Raw genomic sequence first — 17,712 nt, 5'->3', positions numbered from 1 at the left:
CTGCTGTTAGGGAAGAATTTGATTGCTTTACTTAGTTTCTGTGATAATTGAGTTCCAGGAGGAAATGGGTTTGAAAGTGTTGGAAAGGTGCAACCTTAGGAAGGTATCGAACAAATGAGAAACCAGCCCTTACATCTTTTTTTAATCAGCATCCCTGTGTTTTTTTTTCCCATTTCTTTTCTGAAAACTTTTCTTCCAAGAGAGTGACCATGAGCTAAGTGCAGCCAAGTCAGTCTGCATGCTTTCCCAGTATCTTGGTGGCAGACAAATGGGCTCCAAGAACATGGCTTGCTTTGGGTCTATGCCAGCACCTAGTCATGTTCCATTTTAATTCTTCTCTGTCAAGTCCTATTCAACAAAGCTAGGAGGTAGAAACAGCAGCTTTCCTAAAAGGAGGAGGAAGAAAAGTGTAAAGGAGAATGGTCATATTTTTGTACAAGGCTTTGGATAAGCTCTATTTTGTATCTCTTAATTTGAACTAAAAAACAAAGCTGTACCACTCTATGATATTGTTCATTGAAGTCTAACAGCTTTGTCCATTGAGACCCATTCTCTTTTTCCCTGCTGCCTCACAATTTAAAGTAAACTCAACTTGTGGAAGGACCAACAGCTTTCATGGGCATTGGGCTGCTGTTTTATTATCATTATTATTATTTATTTTAGGGCCAGTTCCACTCTACTTAATCAGTTACCAAGAAGGGAGTAAAATCGCTTGTTTTCTGCAGTATTGCTATCAGCTTCTAGAAGAATGCTGAAATATCCCAAGGAAAGGAAAAAAAAAAAAAACAAACACCAAAATCTTTCTGGAGGAGTAGCTGAAGAGCTGAATAGCAGCAGAACAAGAAAAAGTGTAGATCTATACTTGCTCTGTGTGATATTCCTGAATGCTGGGTGGGGAGTAAGAAATTAGTTGAGGTGAATGCTTTGAAGATGAAATCCATAATATGAAGCACAAAAGCGAATCATCCTTTGATAGCACTGGTAGTGATCTGTATGGAGAAGTAATGCCTGAACCATGAGGAAGTTTCAGCAAAAAGGCTGAGAGGGTCTTATGATGGGGACACTCAAATGAGAATTTTAAGGAGTATTCTTTTTTTTTCTGGTTAACTTTCCTTTTACAATTACTTATGGGCATGCCTTTATTACTACTATAATATTTTGGCTCAGAAAGCAGCATTTGAGATATTTTTGCTATTTCGAATCCCTTTGGAACAAAATGGGTGCAACTTTATTTGTCTCTTGCCAAATTTGGATGGCAGGGAGGGCTCAGCTATTTATCACCACCATGTTGTGAAGAAATCTCTCTCAGGAGTAGCTGCTTTTATTATTGTCATAATGCATGGAGAGCGCAAGCAGTGCTGTGCTTGGGGCTGGTCCTTGTGTGCCGAGTTTCACAAGCGTTTTGCTGCATCTCCTAGGGTAGCAGCTGAAGCAGCCCTACAGAGATCCCATAGCATTGTGTGTTGGGGAGTAGCAAGGCATGATGCTTCCCAAGGGGAAGGGAGTCCTGATGGGTGAAGCCAGGACTGTTTGGAGGAGACGGGCTTCCAAGGGATCTCAGAACAGCTTTGTTTACAAAATGTGCAAGTAACTGAAATACTAACAACACAACTGAGTCATAGAGAGATGAAAGGGTTTTACAGCTGCTGTGATGATTCTTGTGAATCCACAGGAGTCTGCTTGCTGGGAATTTAATTTCTAACAGCAGAAGAAGCAACTCTGACTACAAGTTGCATTCTGCTAAATGTGAGCTGTAAGTAGAGCTGTGGTAGTTTTAGTACGTGGTGCAATGGCAGAAGTAGATCCCAGGGCAGAGCTCAGCCTGTGCTCTACCTTGGTCTGAGCACATGCAAGCTTGTGAGATGCTGTTTCCCTTTCAGTTGGATTCTGCAGGACTCCAAACAGCCATCTTAAACATATTCCCAAGAGAAGGTAGTTGCTCAGCTGTCTCTACTGATGCTCTCCTGATAGATCTGCCCTACAAAAAACACAGGAAGGGCACTAGGAAGAATCATGCCAAGGAGCAAGGAAGGCTTTGTAGGTGTTTTCTGCTCCCTATTCAGTTTAAGATAGAAGCCTTTTTGTTTAAATGCAATACAGGTGAATAGAGTCCCCAGGGTGACTGTCCTATTCTGGGTTTTACCACAGTCTGTAGATCTGGCAGCAATTTTGTTGGGTTCCCATGTTAAAATATTGGCTGTACTTCACTGAAAAGCCTAATGCTTCAAATTCTGCTTTGATGGCCTCCCACCCCCTGCGACTGTAGGGAGAAATATTCGGGCCAAATAAAGGATCTGTGAAAGGAAACTTTTTTTTATGACACTGTTAGCCCTAAAGACAGTTTTCTCTCTGTAAGTGCAGTGAAGTATGGAAATATTGCTGTGCTCCGTGGTGCAATTTTCTGACTGTGATTTTCGTTGATAAAAGCCTTTGGAGAGCGCATTTCCCTTCCCACTTATCTGCCATCAAAAGACAACAAGTATATGAAAAATTCAGCTGTCATTCTAAACAAAATATACAATTACTTTGGCTTGATGTTTTAAGCAGCCATAATTTCCACAGCAAAAAAGCTGGAGCTGTTTTCTAAATGCTGTGATGTTTATCTCTAGCTTATTGCATTATGCACGGATCACCTGCTTTAGATTTTTCAGTGCAAAGAGGAGATCTCGTGAGTTATAACCTAACACTTGTCAAATTAAATATTTGTTGAGCTGAGCCCGAAGTTCATTACTTGAATGCTATTTTGCATCGAAGAATGAAGGATTCTTTCTAACCTGCCAAAGGTAGTTATTTTAACAAGCTGATGAAGGCAGGTGTTATTCAATTGGTTGGATAAGAAATGGAAATAGTACATCCAAACTCTTCTGGTATAACCAGATAGATGAAAGAAGGTGGAAGTGATCCTGAAATGTGGTAATTTGTTTGGGCAAAACTAAGCAGAAGAAATAGGATGGAAACTTGATATTCCACTTTATCTTTCCCAAACAGAAATATGAGATTGGGATTCTTAGGTCCCATGTTACTGGGAATGAATTTCTCTTAGGGGTATTTCTGAATTCTGAAAACACCCAATATCTGGAACAGTGTTCCTGTGGTTTTGTTCTATTTTTTTTTAAATATGACTGACATTAGAGGTCAAGAGAATTATAACTTAAGTCTTTTTCTCTGTTTCTAAATACAGCTATATTAGTGGTTTTTTTTTTGTTTTTTTTTTCAAGAGCTGAGCTGACAAAAAAAAGCAGGTCAAAAGCATGTCATATCTTGGCAAAACAAATCTTTTTCCTTTTGAATCAAACTGAAAGATCTGTTACCTTGTAAGTTGCCTTAGTCTTTCCTCTTTCCCTCTCCACCTTTTTAAAAAAAAATATAACTTATCTTGCCAATCTGAAATGTCAATTCAAAGACAAACTTCAAATATATTTTAGCGTTCCTAAATTAGAATTGTCGAGTTTGGAAGGGAAATCTGAGATTTCAGTTGCTCAAAGAAAAACTGAAACTCTCACTTTGAAAACATTAAACAAACAAACTACTGGCAAGCTACTTTGTGTCTCACCCTCACAGAGTCCTCATGTTGGAAGGGACGTCTTGAGGTCATTTAACATATGGCTTAGGCAGGCTCAGCTGGAGAAGCTTGCCGGGAACTGTGTCCAGTTGGGTTCTGATTGTCTCCATGGACAGAGATGACCTTTCATTTTTTCCTGAAAGTATTATCTAGCTTTAATATTAATGCAGTAGTAGTTTGTTTTCTCCTATATAACATCTCTGCAAAAGAGGGGAAAAAAAAACAAAACAACAAAACCCAACCTCTTAACTCACTGTGTTACTCATTTCCCAAAAGATACTGCTATTTGCACAAGCTTCATTTTTTATTTTTTTATTGTTGATGACGTATACAACATTCTCCTGAGAAGCCTCATAGCATCTTCTGGTTTCATACAAAGAAGTCTAACTTACTCTTGTAGATTGAAAGAAACAGCAAGTCCAGAATCCAGGTACATGACATTGAATTAAATGATTCTAATTCAGTTGAGAAAGTGAATATTCAGCATTCCACTGTGTATAAAGATATTCTTGTTTCATAGTGGCAGAGATTATTGACCTTCATATGCATGTGACATAGCTAGTTACTCTGCTCTGCTCTCTCATTGACAGTGCTGAGTTCTCACTGCTGGAAGGACCATGGGTTTCAGTTTCTCTTGAGCTTGGGTTGGAGGTGTTTATTGTGCTCGATCAACAAGCACATCAAGTTTGTAGGTGCCCATTCTGAAAGACAAGCTCCCTCTCATCTGTTGGATCTTGTTCCTCGCTTCCCTTTGGCCACTTGGGTTTCCAGACCATTTTCACCTCAATGTCTACATGGTTGTGGCAGTGTTGGTGTCTTAGTTGTATCACACATGGTAATGCAGCGAAGGAAATTTTATAAAGAAGAGTTAATCTTCTTTTCCTGGAGGGCAAGAGCGGGAGAAGCAGGGAAGACCATGATACCTCCAATGCCATTTCATTCCGGTCATCTCAATTGCAGGTTCATGAATGATCTATTATGTGGCCTCAGAAGGTTTTTCATGCTGGCTTAAGGCCTGAAGCTTGTTTCATGCTGCCTGGGTGGAGCTTTCCCATTAGTAGTAACATGGAAATATGCTGAAGCATGTGAAGTTTCGGGTACAGAAAGTTCCCTGCTAACTTCAGTGAGTTTGAGGAATTACCAGAAAGTAGACTTCATTAAGAGTTGCTTTTTAATGCGTATGACAGAGAGAAATTGCAGCCAGTCATGTCTTTGCTGAAAAGACTCCATTAGATTACCATTAGATGCTAATAATATATCATAATTATTTTTATAGGGTTAAGCTTGTCTCTTTTTTCATCCACCTGCCTTGCAGAGATAACCTCTAAGAATACCCTGAAGGACTGCCAGACTGCAATTCAAATGCTTTTTCCCTACCTAAATTTTCAAAACAATTCATTACCTATAAAAGACTGTTGAGAATGCAGAGATAGGGCTCTTTTCTCTCCAATTTACATTCTCATATAACTCCACTCAATGCTTAACCAGATTCTGGAATAATTTGATTTTTCTTTCGTTATTACTATGCAAAGATATTTTGCGTATTAGTGAAAACCCATTCATTCTTCCGAACACATCTCATTTGCTGTTAGCAACACAAACACTTGACTGTACTTAAAGAACTGCTATTCATGGTTGTGTCACATTTCATTTAAAATATCAATTTTATTTAGTGCATATGGCATGGGTTTCAAAAGTTTGAGCCTTAGTAGTGCATATTTTTACTAAAAATGAATACATAATCGTACTGCTAAGATGTATGTTTATGTAGGTGCATGCGTTGTTGGAAGTACTAAAGGCTGATGCTTTGTACTTTTCTCATAAGCTTTGCCTGGAAGTGAAGCCTATCAGTGAATCTGTCAGGTCTAGTGGCAGCAGCTGCTGCCTGACCTTTACTGCAAGTGTTAGATGATTTTAATTGTAGAGTTGAGCACCGCTGCTATATTAAATACGAACAGCGCTGTAGCTGACTTGACTAAGCCTCACCAAGTCTTGATTTATTTTTATTTCCCCTTTCCTTCAAATCCTGCCTCTGTAAGCTAAGTGCTCCCATGTAGTCCAGTTCTCTGATGAAGTGTTCTGCAATGCCAAAGGCAGATTCATGCCCAAGAATTTTATACAAACATCTAAAAAACCCCAACTGTTCATTAAAAAAAAATTATCCACAATTTTCTTCATTTCTGGTGTTTATTTTTGATATGAAGCAAGCTGGCATAGCCTTATTGATGGTACGGGAACCTGCTGGATGGTTTTACTTCATAAAAGCACAAAAAGTGCTCAAGATAATTGTTTGCCTAAAGGGTCTTTGAAAGAGACATCCAGGCAGAGGGAAGAAACCCCATAAATACCCCCAATAAAATCAACCAGAAGGAAAAATCACTAGAAGAATAAAGTTGAGCAACTGACATCAGCAAACAAAGTACCTCATGTGTGCCAGTCTCATTCCACAGTCCATTGCCAATTGCTTAAAAATTCTTAGCTAACAGTTGGAGAACAGACAAAAAAGGGGGAGAAAAGAACAAGGACAGTATTAGCAAATGCTAGGGTACATTATGTAGTCAATCAGTAATTGCTGCAATTGGAGCTCATTGTCTGCTTAGCACTTAATGTCTCGGCCTTTTCAGGGTGAGGTTTTATTAATACTACTGTTTATACCTTGTGTTTTAAGAGAACCTCAGCAGTTGTTATCTTTGTTGAATCTTGTGATGTCCCAAAGTGATGTTGTTCTTCTCTTGCTGTTGATTACTAGTTTGGACAGGAGGCAAAAGTGCAGACCATGGGTGGCCAACTTGATTGAAGCTGTAAATCCTATTCCAAACTCTTCATGTCACCAAGGGCTGTCAGATACTTATAACATGCCTCTGGGCTCCCCAAGAAGAAGCAGTGCCAAGAATAACTCTGAAGCTCAATTGCCTTGTGTCAGATTGGGCATGGGCTGAATGTTACATGAATTCCAAGCAATCCAGCTATGCTGGCCTCAATGCCTGCCGTGTCCCTGTTCTGGCTGTCCTGCAGGTTCTTCAACAACACAGACTTCTGCTGTATAGACAGGGGTGTGCTCAGGCTGAGAGCTGTGTGTGATTTGCATTGGATGTGACTAGACATAGAATGGCTGAGGCTGCGAAGCTCCTCTGGAGATCACCTAGCCAATAGGCAATTGCTCACAGTGATAAGATTTCCCTCAGCCTTTTCTTCTCTAGGCTGAAGAGCATCTATCTTCCTTGTACGATAGATGCACCAATTCCTTCATCTTCTTCATGGCTCTTGCACTGTAGGTCCATGTCCCTCTGATAATGAGGAACCTAGCGCCACAGACACCGTGCTACATGTGTCCCAGCAGTGATGAACAGAGGAGAAAAATCTTCTCTTCACCTGCTGGCAATGTGCTGCCTAATGCAGCTTAGGATGCTGTTGATCTTTGCCATGAGGGCATATTGCTATGCTTTTGGTGGCTGCATTCTGATGAACTGCTAACACGTTCCCTGATGCCACCAACATTGAACTGGAAAACTTGCTAGATAAAATGCCCCACTTGAAGGAGACTGAAAGTCTAAATGCTTTCAGCAGCCCCAATCTCACATGCATTAGCTCAAAGTTTCAGGATACGGAGCTGCTATTAGATCTGCTTGCAGGGGAGACTTGTTACAATCTATGGTCTCTCTGGTAGAGTTTTCATAGGTGTCGCTGAGAATGTCTCACTGATAAAGGATGACTTGTATCTAGACTGCATTAGAAAGTAGCGTTCTTTCTGCTGATGTTTTCCTTTTATTTCTATTCTATTTCTCTGTTTCCTTCCATCAGTTTCCCCAATTAAGAGCAACAAATTGAGCTGCACTGAGCCTTTGCAGTGGGAGCAATAATATTTGCAGTCCTGCAGAAAGAAATGTTTTCCCACATTTCCTTTAAAATCGCTAGGCAAAAATGATTTGTGTGCTCTAAAAGTAAGAATAGAGCAGAGACCTTGGAGTGATAATGCTACAAAGACCTTATTCTTTGTCTTTTTCAAAACATCGATTTCTTGAGGAAAGGAGATCGTCAGCAAAAGAAAACAAAAACCTCACATGCTGGGGTGGGCCCATTAGAGGAATGCAGGCTCATTAGTCCTGCTAAATATGATACTGCATGTAAAGTCAAAAAAGCAAAGTGAGGTCTGGCAAACTTGGCAGGGAATCAGCCAAGATCTGTTATATTATCTTTCACATGCCTTGTTAGCGATGACACTAATGGAAGGCTGGGCTGTCTTTTTTTTTTGCTGACTGTCTCAGAGAGGGCCATTTTAATTTCACTCGATTACGTTGTCTTATTGTGAGAAGCAAGATTTGTGGAAACTCTCATCAGTGAGCCCTTGGCTGCCTGAAAGTTCACTTAGCAGCTAGATAGTTTCTGTTAATAACTGGACTGACCCATTTTTCATTTCTAAGTAACCTAAATAAATGGGCTACTGTGCTGCTACACCTCAGTTATGGATGACCAAATTTCTTTATCTTATAAATCTCTGTTTACTGGGCGTGTTAAACTCATTTAAACATTAGAAGTGCTACAACTTCTACTGTCCCCTGAAAAAAAGTGATTAGAGCAAGCATGTCCACACTTGAGGTTTGCTGAAGAGTGGGAGAAAGTGAATTATGTGCTGAAGGGGCAAGATTGTACTATAGTAGACTTGTATGGGCAGAACACTTGGATAAGAAGAGTGATTTTTTTTTTTTTTCATTGCTTTTATCAACATTATCTGTAATTTTCTTGCTCTATCTCTGTACTTCCCTTGGCAAACACTCAGCTGTACAATAAGGAACTGAGTTTTGGTTCCCAGATGGAAGTGGAAAGATCTGATGTTAGTTAGGGGACAAATGGTCCCGCTAAAGACCTTGCTAAAGAGAAAAAAAAATCTCTCTCCAATTGTGAAACAAATTAACTATTAGAAACAGCCAGCTGGATGCACCTCTCTGGGGCTGATGACCAGAGAGACTTAAAAGTCCATTAAGCTAATGTTTAAATGCATTCTCTGCACGTAGTGTGCACAGAGGAACTGTCCTCACAAGCTGAGCTGTGGCAAGGTCCTCAGTTTCCATCAGAAAAGGGATTTACATCACCAAGAAAACATTTGGTGATTATGACTACCAACCATGTTAATCTTCAGCTTGAATTAAAAGTCACTGACAAGTTGCTTTGGGATTTGTGTGGCTATGCAAGGGAAAAGAGCCAGAATGAGAATTTCTGAGCTGAGTATGTGTGCCAGTGAGGGACTGTCCTTTTCCTCCCTTTCTGTCCCTTTCCCGTTGACTGCTGATGCATCATACAGAACTGGGTCTTTGCAAGAACAGTGCAGGCCCTTCGTGAAGCAAAATCTGCCCTTTTGTTTCATGAGAAGTGCAGTGTGGCTGAGAATCTGCTTTTGTGTGCTCAACAGAGAGAACGAGGCGGGTTGCTGCTGATTTGCCCACGTGGCATAGCAGGCAGTGCTGTCTGCAGGTGCAAGGGCCTCCACAGTTCTCATGGGAACGTGTTTGCAAATGACTGCTGCCTGTGGAGATGCCTCTTTCATCTAAAGGTCACTAGCTGACTTGCTCTGAGCCGGGTGCCTGCCTCCCCATCACTGCTGGGATACCCACCCCAACAGGACCAGGCTGGGTGCTGCCTTCTGCTGCCTGAATGTCTCCTCCATGGCCACAGCTGGCTGTGCTGTGCCCAGCACCATGCCCAGAGGTGTGCAGAAGCAGAGGCAGCCAGCTTCTCCCTTGAGCCATCTAGTGATGCTTTCCTTAGCTGTTGACTGTAATGTCTCACTGAAAAACAATTAACGGCTTCTGGGTAAACCAAAAAGAGTAATGAGTTATTAGTGCAGGAAGCATACAATGAAAATAAGGTGTTGCTTTGACAAGTTACCAAAGCAACAGAAATTCCTACCTGGAAATGGCAGACAACGTAGAAGTAAATGCCAACATAGGATGTTCAAAGCTAAGGAGATAAGTCTGCAGTGGTCTGTCTTCTGTTTTGTCCTGGTGTTTGCAGCACGTTATGGATATTGAATCAAGCTGGGATTTTAAAAGTAAAGTTGAACCTTCTAACCTGAAACCTCAAATCCTTTTCTGATGATTTTTGTAACTGAAAAGCAGAAATAGTCTTCAATAATTCAAAAAACATTTAATGATCAAAGCTGCAATTAAAAGCATGGTGAGTCATCTTGCAGTTGTCCATGTGTTAAAAAGTACAGGCTGTGCAAGGCGTGTCTTTGTCATTGTTGTGATCATGATGGCTGGTTTTGCTCAAAGAGGTTATGGGAGTTGCTATTACTTCCAGCTTTGTAAGGAGTCTGTGTCTGCAGAACTGTGTTTACAGAGCAGAAGAAAAGGCAATAGCAGCAGCTCCCCCATTTTTGTATCTTATTTAGTAGCTTTGTCTGCAGCATCTGAATTGATTATGGTGCTTTTTATTACTTTTTGTCTTCTTCCAAAGTCTCAGTAGGAGCCTTGATATCTTTTTTCCCCAGTTTCCACTAACAAATATAGAACTGAACTTCAGAATAAATTTTTTTTTTGCTTCCTGCAGCATGCACTAACAATGAAATATTTAACTAAACATCTCACAGTGTACACATTCTCCCAAATTAAAATTGCAAAAGACAAGGAAATGAAGATAAAAATATCTGACCATGCTATTTCACAGAAACTCTCAGCAGCAATCTGCTTTTCCCTTTAAAATCCTGTTGCTTTATACTGCTTGATTAAAAAAAAAAAAAAAAAAAAAAAAGTGATAAATACAATTTGGTTTTGGTATAAGAGAAAACTCCTACGGAGAAATGTTCCTAAAAACGTTTAGCCTGTCATACAGAAAAACAGCTGAAAGAAAGCAAGAGAATTTGTAACTCTCTACCACAAAAATACAGTAAGTTTTGTTGTTCTGCTACAAGTCTTGCTGTCCTGGTTCCCCAGTTCTCTTCCTATTATTAGTGAGGTATCTTCACCCTTTATTTTCTGATTCTCATAACAGCTGCAGTCAGCATTGACACCGCAGCATAAAAAGAAATCATTGTTTTAATCCTCTCTTAAGGATTTATTGGTAAAACAAACTTTTTTTGGTTTGCTGTTTTTGACATCAAATGCTTTGAGTCATTGACAGGTAGTTGTAAATCAACACCAGCTTCTACAAGATTCCCAAAAATATAATCTAATGTAACATATTCCAAACAATTCAATTGGTACTTTTTTTCCAGCTTTATGTCAGGAGACCTGCTCTGTATTCAGGGAGACAAATCACATTACCTGACCTACCAAGCCTTGCAAACAAGCAAATTCAGGTATCTTATGAGTCAAATCCACTGCAGTCACTTAATCCATTTAGTTCACACAATGCACCTATGGAAAATGCTCTTAAATTCTTCCAGTTCTCTTCTACAAAAAGGAGAGTAAAGCAATTGACCGATGTTAAAGGAGTTCATGAGGAGTTCTGAGAATTCTTAATGTGCCTTTGTTTTTTTCCGTGAATCTCTGCCATGCTCTGTGTTGTTGGTCTCTTCTCTAAATTTAGCTACCTCAGACATTCCAAAACCTCTTCACAAATTTCCTGTGATAGCTGTGTCTGAGCCACTCATCCATGCAAGTGGAGGTGGCTTCATTACTAGATATCATTTTCAGAGGATAACTTCAGTGTTGATGAACTGAATATGTGACAATGAGGAGGAGGAGGACCATTCAAGCCTCAAATGCCAAAAGCTGTGGCTAAAAATTGGCTCCATTGTATTTGCTTTTTATGTGCATTCAAAAGAGAAAGAACATATCCTTTAATATCAAATCGAGCAATCTAAGTTGAGAGGGAAGTAATTATACATGAAAGAAATATAGTCTTTTGTAATAATGTTTTTAAAGTATCAGTTTCATTCTACCATAATATTCTTATGGTTAGATTTACCTTTTAATATTTTAATGAGTTTAGTATGAAGTAAGGAAGTTCTTTGTAGCTTATCTTATAAGCCTGTCTAGGACATTGCACCTAATGAGGTTTATAATTCAGTTTATAATTCAGTATATCCACATCTGCATCTTTAATAACGCCTAACATTCAATCTTTATTGTGCCACTTGAATAAAAAGTACTAAAATTAAACCTGCTGCAGCTTAATCTAATAATAAACAGACATGACATTTTGTACAAAAGGTATGCCTGATCAGCACAGTACACTCTTACAGTGGTATCAGATGTAGCAAAACAGAATTTATTCAGCCAAAGGTAGATGGTGACATTCACATACCAGTGATACACTTTGAAGAGCCACAGAGATCATTCCCCTGGAAGAAAGAAGTGGCAAGCTCAGGTCCAGATCCTTGCAGTCAGAGCAGCATGTACACAGACCTTTACTGGTGTGGGGTAGTCCAGACCCTCTTACTTCAGAAAAGTAATTTTGGTGCCTTCTATGGGAGCATCAGCAGCCAGAATAAGGGGGCTGCTCCTGCAGAGCCCTTTGTAAATTCAGAGTTTTGCTTCTTATCTATGGATTACTGGTGGTTCATTTCAAAGGTAGAAATAATGTTTTGTAATTAGGTGCGATGCTTTCTGGGCTATGACAGTTCTGTCGTGAAATCAAGATTTCTCTATGATGAAAGTGAGATAAAGCAGGGAAGAGGATATAACATGCAGAGATAATGTTTTGGAGAAGACTCAGTTTTAAAAAGTCATTAACTCATTTGGGTGAAATGATGGTTTTATGAAAACTGCACAGTTATTTAATAATAATCTTAATCTGACAATTTATCCTCGGGCCAGCTACGCTCAAAATTATTGTTTTGATTTCTTACAGGTGCAGAAATTAGCAACAAAGCAAAAAACTGGAGCCTATGCTAGACCTTGATTCAAGATGTACGACAACCTCCCTGCATTTAAAGGACTCTGGTTCTGGTCCTTACTTGCAGAGTGGCTAAGGTCTGTTTCCTTTTAAATGCATTTTGAAGCTGATATGGCAAGCAATAGTGCATCATGTCCATGTGAGATGCCTTTGTGATATTCACAGGAAGTCCCACTCACAAGTAAAAAGACTGTTCTTCACTAGGATCAAATTAGAATTATTTGACATCAGCTGGGTCAGGATGGGGAGCTTTGATCGGAGGAGATGAAAGACGGGTGAAAACTCTGCTGGGCCATAGAGTCGCCTGCTGAAACTGAAACTTCATGCTACAACTGGGCCTCATCTGACTTTAATTAAATAAGGGAAGATCAAAGCCTACAAATCTCCCTGATCTATATCAGCACAGCAAATTAAAGGTAAAATTTCTCTGTATCTTTCTATTCCTTTGAAGTCAATAGTGAACTTCGTGCTAAGCACGAGAACACAATGAGTGCTGTTCGGGTAGCTGCAGATTTACAATAATTTTGATGTCATGTTTGTGCAAGAGGAGAAAGGAAAGCCACTTCTTGAAATGGTGCCCTCACAGCTGTTGGGCCCCACTCCTCCCCCAGGTTGATTTTATCTTTGGGATTTGCTTTGCCTTACAATGATGCTAGGGGCACAATTACATCTAATAAGTCAGGATAACTATGGTCTTTCTTTTCCTTCAGCTATAAATCACAAAATATTCCACTTTTGTATGATTGCTTCCCCTCCTGCCTCCCTTGCATACTGGTGATATGAGCTGGAGACTTGGTTGATAAAAACATCCTGACCTGAAGCAGCTGGAAATAGCAGTATAATCATGCAAGCCCACTGTCAGCCCTCATCTATTTTTGTTTGATTGGTATCTGATTGTGATTGAAAAGCTCACTCCCCTGGTTAGCTACCTTGAGGCCAACCTTGAAAATGTGTCACATTTGGATACTTGATAGCATCTCAAGCGGAAGGTTAGATCCAGAGTGCACACAGGGCAAAAAATAGAAAGCTGGCATCTTGCTACATTGCACAGCAAAGGAAAAGCAACATGGAAGGAATCTGACAGACATGCAAAGAAATGGTAGTGCTGCAAGGCAGAGATAGGAGTCAGTGCACATGCATTAGCGGCTCTGGGCAGGACAAAAGAGCAACTTCCCAGGGTTTCAGGCTGGTTCCATGTCTAGCTGTTGTTGCAAGTTACAACATCCCTTGTCTGCAGTACGATGTGCGTAAGGATGGTTTAGGAGGGCAGAAATCAGAGTAATTCCTGGAGTTATCAGGATTTTATTTGCTGGGATTATTGTAAGGTTATGGAGGGGCTGGAGAGCATGTTTGCGATGCAGCCATAACATGGCTACACAGGATTCTTATATAAGATAGGAGAAATAAAATAACTAGTGATTAAGTTGAATAAAAGTCAAAAGAAGTGAGTGACAGTGATGGGTCTGGGAAGGGGGAGAGCATTGGTTATATAGATTTCCGTTTCTGTTATCTAACTGACAGCTACAAATAACAACTTTGAGGCCAAAAGATGTAGATCTCCAAGTCCTACCTCCCTGAAATGAAGGGAGGGGTACCTACAGAGGTTGAGTAGCTGAGGTAAATAGCAACAAACTGTGGCGATGCCTCTAGAAGACAGAGATAGGGAAGGCAACATGCCTGCTGAACAAAGCGATGCTCCAGTATGGAGAATGGCAATGGAAAATTGGTGAGAGAGCAGTCTTCTTTCATCCACACTGAAAATACAGATAAGAAATAGATTGTGTCATCGAAGGAATAAGAGATACTATTGGTACTACACAAATTGTTTTTTGACTTTGAGTCAATGTGCAGTATTTGATGCTGGCTTGCCTGTTAGTTGCCCTCAAAATAGAATGATAAAGAATATAACGTATTGAGGAGATTGTGAGGAGATAATCACAAAGGCTTAAGTACAGCTCTCACAACAGATAAAAAAATTAGTAAAACAGAAATTGATATTTAAATTGCTTGCTTTTTCAAAAAAAATTTAACGTAATTCATCTATCAGCTCCTTCTCTGGGTTTATTCCAGCACAGCTCCCCTTGGACACTTGGGGAGACCCTGGTACTGCACACATTCTTTCTGGCTGACTATGCACATGGTCTGAGTTTTGCAGCAAAGGACCAATTTTTACCAGTGGATACACTGGAATCATTGCACTGAGTGAGCAGGTGGAGCTGGAGGAAGGAGATCTGTGTTAAATACATAGGAGAGATCAGGTTCTGGAAGGCAGGTGGGACTTGCCATTCATTTGTCTCTGGAGCATCTATCAGCTCAAATGTGACCTTTCTTCTTGGTGGTACAGGCAGCCAGCAAAGTGATGGGAAAGAGGAACCTGGATCGAAACTGAAATGTATTTTTTCTATGACTATAAATGGTTAAAGTCAATACAAAGGCACTCTGTGCAAAACAGGAGCAAGGTTGTTGGAAGCACTCAGTGCGTGCGTAGTTTGAGTGGCAGAACAAGGCCACTTCAGATTGCTCTGAGAACCATACCAATTCTTCAGGATACTATGGAAGCAAAGTTCATTACTTGCTCAAACTATTTGAGTACGTTCTGGGTAAAGTAGTACCTACAGCCCAGAGCAGTTCCCTATCTGCCCACAAGAAGTGTCCCAGGCTGCTGCGGTCCCACCCCACAAAGCACTGGCTGTTCATTTTTAGTGGTCGTTTTTAGCTAATAGGTGCAGAAAAAGGAACAATGAACTAAAGGTTCCAAATGGCTGTCAGTAAATTTATTTTGCAGTTAACAGCCTTTGTAATGCACGGACTAACTTTATCTCATTTCTCTGTGGGTGTGCTGGGATAATTGCTCGAGTACTTTGTTAAAAAGAAAAGCTCTCCACATTTCCATTAACTCCCTACATGGTGTCTGTTTCACTTGACTGCACTAGGTACCATTTACAGTTCAATTTCACAGTCATGATGGACTGAAACGTATCAACCTGCTTTCTCTCCACTCCGCTAATCACATGCATTAATAAACAGGGAGATTCATAAGATCTGTTACTCTCGCTTTTCTTTCCTAAGTCCATTTTTGTGAATTAAATCATGGGCACTTTTTCCTACAAAGTCCAAACTGCCAGAGGAATAAATAAGCACTATCTTATTCAGTAGGGTGCAATAAGTTACTATTTTAGGGAAGCAAGCCAGGCGTACAGAAGTTACTGCATATTAGAAGACAAAAAAATCCGTCAACAAAGAAAAGCATTGTGTGATGTCAATCTACAGTATGCATGTGTTTATATAATCACATTGGAATTTTCTTTGAACTTTAGCCTGGAAAATTTACTTACAGGGGGAGGGGGAAGGGGAAAGGATTTGAGTGTCTAAGCACCAAAATAGCTAGGACAAAGTAGTGAAACTGTGGTTGGTTGTACGGCAGAACCACATGAAAATGCAAAGAATCCCTTTTGTAACGGGTAGAGACAAGTAAGCCACTTGGTCATTACAGTACGAAATAAGTACACAAGCCACAGGAAATGCTGTGTTACTCACATTCCTCTCTCGTTGTTTTTCCAGGGTGGTTAATTTTTGCCTTTTAAAGGAATTTCTTTTGGATGTGACTTGTTCTTGCTCTGGTTTAATCAGACCAGTTCTCTGTAGGAAAAAGAAAGGGCAGTGCTAAGTACTGTTACGTGAGATAAAACACGGGTAAGAGATTAGAACACCAAAGACTGTCTTTTTTCCTCTGGCTTCTTTGGTGAAGTAGAAAGAATAAAGCCCACGTATCTGACCTGTTGCAGAATTTGCTAGCTCTCATTCATGCTGGCTGAGTCCCAACTTCTGTGCTGCTCCCCACTTAACTCATGCTCTCATGCCTAACAGCATTTTTAAATGTTCTCTGTTCTCAGCAATGTTTTTGGGGTTAACTTGGCTAGAATAACAAAAGGTCTTAACACTCTGGTCACTGAACTGCGTATTTAGAAAATCATGCTTTTTTTTTTTTTTTTTTTTTTTTTTTGCTGATGACCTGAAAGTGGATCGCTCTTCAAAATCTCACCCAGAAATATTTGATGAAGTTGAATGCCTAGTTTTGCATCATACCTATCCATCTTAGGACATGTTAGATGACAGTGGCCATATCTTTGATCATATATGATGTATTCTTCAGTCTTTCAGCTCTAGAAAAATCTTTCTATAAACAACAAAGGGTCTGCCTTTAAAAGATATCTGTGATGGACTGCTGAGTTTTTCATCTCTTTTTGTAAAGCAAAACATACTTTAACCTTCAGGATTTAATCACTGGTGTCAGACAGCTTTGCAGCCTCTCTTTCTCTTCCTTTTAAGTGTTGACTTCCCAGTGTATTTTTTTTTAGAACAGATAATAGTTGGGGTTATATCTTCTGCTTAGATAAACATTACAAAATTATTTTTTTCTCTTAGTAACCACCTTGTCCTAAAAGGCAATTGGGTTATTTCTCTTATGAACCACCTGCAGTGTGGAACGGCAGTGTGATTCATCTTCCGTCTTAGCTACTGCAATAATAAAACCTTTTCCAGTCAGTCACTAAGGTAGTTTAATTACAGTATTTGAGCTGAAAATCACGAGGATGTAGAAACATCCTCTGTAAGTGACTCACGTAGTTTGGAAATTCACAATAGCAGTGGGCCTTTGCTGTAAAGTTTACTCTTCTCTTCCTCCATGATTTATCTGTTTTTTTTATCAAGTGTTGTTAGAAAGGAGATTGCAGCAAGGAGGTGTTGGTCTCTTTACTATGGTGACAAGAGATAGGACACAAAGAAATGTTCTCAAGTTGTGGCAGGGGAGGTTTAGACTGGACATGAGGAAGAATTTCTTCATGGTAAGGAATTGGAGTGAGCAGCTCAGGGCAGTAACGGAGTTGCCATCCCTAGAGGTATGTAAGAGATGTGCGTATGTGGCTCTAAGGGACATGCTTAAGTGACAGGACTTGGTAGGTCAGGCTGGTGGCTGGACTTGATGATCTTGAAGATTTTTTCCCACCTAGATTATTCTTTCTTCCTTTGTGATATGAAGATCAAAGAGAAAGATACAGCAGGAAGGCATTAGGTCACTCCTGTCTATGAGGCCTGCAAAATGCGTGATGGGATGAAGTGGCTGAGAGAAACATGCTGTCTACTGATTGTTTCCCTAGCAAGAAGATCTCCTGTCTGTCTGTGAATGCTCTCTGTCAACACTGCAAAGACACACTGAGAATAGGAAGCTGATCGTTGAAAAACTGTATCCACATTTCTAGCAGCTGCAGAGGTCTATATTGAATGCCTCAGTCTCTTGCTGTCAGGAGAATTTACTG

At 40.0% G+C, this 17,712-nt stretch overlaps 2 long non-coding RNA genes across 2 annotated transcripts in view; one reads left to right on the top strand and one right to left on the bottom strand.

Annotated features, from left to right (window-relative positions):
* LOC109368904 (uncharacterized) overlaps window positions 1-17,712 on the top strand; it is a 98,008-nt gene that overhangs the window by 44,524 nt on the left and 35,772 nt on the right. The window contains exon 3 of the long non-coding RNA XR_014884774.1: window positions 12,353-12,813. This is a non-coding gene — a long non-coding RNA (uncharacterized LOC109368904). The remainder of the gene's footprint in view (window positions 1-12,352; window positions 12,814-17,712) is intronic.
* LOC109368906 (uncharacterized) lies at window positions 12,807-16,489 on the bottom strand. The gene is made up of 3 exons (XR_002117374.3): window positions 16,174-16,489; window positions 15,935-16,036; window positions 12,807-14,151 (listed from the first exon to the last, which is right to left on the bottom strand). It is a non-coding gene; the product is annotated as an uncharacterized LOC109368906 (long non-coding RNA).

Source organism: Meleagris gallopavo, chromosome 8 (genome assembly GCF_905368555.1).
Source record: "Meleagris gallopavo chromosome 8, MGAL_WU_HG_1.1, whole genome shotgun sequence".
In the NCBI taxonomy this organism is placed as follows: domain Eukaryota; kingdom Metazoa; phylum Chordata; class Aves; order Galliformes; family Phasianidae; genus Meleagris; species Meleagris gallopavo.
This window is presented reverse-complemented; position numbering and strand designations above follow the sequence as displayed.